Here is a 1,965-nt window from a genome sequence, read left to right on the forward strand (position 1 = left end):
ACAGAAACTAACACACCTTTGTAAAGCAATTATACTCCAATAAAGATGTTTTATATATATATATATATATATATATATATATATATGTACTTAACATGGTGCCTAGCACGAAGTCAGTACTCAATAAATATTAGCTATTGTATGTATTATATTAACAAATATTAACTATTATATTAATTATATTAGTGCACATTAGCTATTATACTCATTATTATAACATTATTAAAATAATCATATCTATTAATTATTCATCATGAAAAATAAAAAAAAAAATCCCATCCAAGTACTAACCAGGCCCGACCCTGCTTATCTTCCGAGATCAGACGAGATCAGGCGCGTTCAGGGTGGTATGGCCGTAGAGGCGGAGAAGCTCTGGCCGCAGGAAGCGCATGCGCAACCGGGTCTCCAAACATGGAGTCTTGTAGCCCAGGTCTTACCTGAATCAGGATGAGGGAGTGGTGGGTCCAGATGGGGCTGTTGGCTGTGCCCCTGCTTGCAGCCTATCTGCACATCCCCCCGCCCCCCCCCCCAGCTTTCCCCTGCTCTTCACTCATGGAAGTCATCAGGCAATTTTTTTTTTACCTACAAGGGACTGAATATCTTCTACCAAGACTCTGTGGGTGTGGTTGGAAGTCCAGAGATAGTTGTGCTTTTACACGGCTTTCCAACGTCCAGCTATGACTGGTACAAGATTTGCGAAGGTCTGACCCTCAGGTTTCATCGAGTGATTGCCCTTGATTTCCTAGGCTTTGGCTTCAGTGACAAACCGAGACCACATCACTATTCCATATTCGAGCAGGCCAGCATCGTGGAAGCTCTTTTGCGGCATCTGGGGCTCCAGAACCGTAGGATCAAACTGTTTTCTCACGACTATGGGGATATTGTTGCTCAGGAGCTGCTCTATAGGTTCAAGCAGAATCGATCTGGTCAGCTTACCATCAAGAGTCTCTGTCTGTCGAATGGAGGTATATTTCCTGAGACTCACCATCCTCTCCTTCTCCAAAAGCTTCTCAAAGATGGAGGCATGCTGTCACCCATCCTCACGCGACTGATGAACTTCTTCGTATTCTCTCGAGGTCTCACCCCGGTCTTTGGGCCATACACCCGACCCTCTGAGAGTGAACTGTGGGACATGTGGGCAGGGATACGCAACAATGACGGGAACTTGGTTATTGACAGTCTCTTGCAGTACATCAATCAAAGGAAAAAGTTTAGAAGATGCTGGGTGGGAGCTCTTGCCTCTGTATCTATGCCCATTCATTTTATCTATGGGCCATTGGATCCAGTGAATCCCTATCCAGAGTTTTTGGAGCTGTACAGGAAAATGCTGCCGCTGTCCACAGTGTTGATTCTGGATGACCACATTAGCCACTATCCACAGCTAGAGGATCCCATGGGTTTCTTGAATGCACATATGGGCTTCATCAACTCCTTCTGAGCTGGAAAGAGTAACTTCCCTGTATTACCTCCCCTATTCCCTTATCTGTTGTGTATTCCACTTAGCAAGAAATGCCCAAAAGAGGTCCTGGCCACCAAACACTATTCTCTCACAAAAGTCCACCTGACTCACACTGGTGAACAGCATATAGTAAAAAGCCAGCAGAAGCTCTAAGGGTGACCTAATAGTCCACCTCCCATTCCTTTGACATCTGATCAAGTGTACGGACTTGCCTTTGTCTTTGTGTTAATAGGAAATTCTGATGGGCACTACTACTTACTGATGCAGAAAGACAGACAGATATTCTTTTGCATAAAAGTCTTTGAAACACTTCTATGGACTTTTCTGAAATATTTAGAAATGCTAATTTCTGGCCCTGGTTGGAATTATCTAAAGGTGCCACCTTCACCTCACCTTGAATGGCTTTAATTCTCTAAGCGACACAGCTTCAAGTGAAAATGAGTCTCCCTTGTCATAACTTTGGATTTAGTTTGATTAGCTGCTTCTAACTGTAGTCATTTTGTTAG

General features: G+C 43.6%; 1 pseudogene; it reads left to right on the forward strand.

The window, feature by feature from the left end:
* Window positions 1–278: 278 nt before the first annotated feature.
* On the forward strand, window positions 279–1,552 carry LOC111164948 (mesoderm-specific transcript homolog protein pseudogene; annotated as a pseudogene).
* Window positions 1,553–1,965: the final 413 nt, after the last annotated feature.

Source organism: Delphinapterus leucas, chromosome 17, assembly GCF_059928025.1.
Source record: "Delphinapterus leucas isolate spDelLeu-1000000601 "Yukka" chromosome 17, BTC_Dleu_Yukka2, whole genome shotgun sequence".
Classification (NCBI taxonomy): Eukaryota; Metazoa; Chordata; class Mammalia; order Artiodactyla; family Monodontidae; genus Delphinapterus; species Delphinapterus leucas.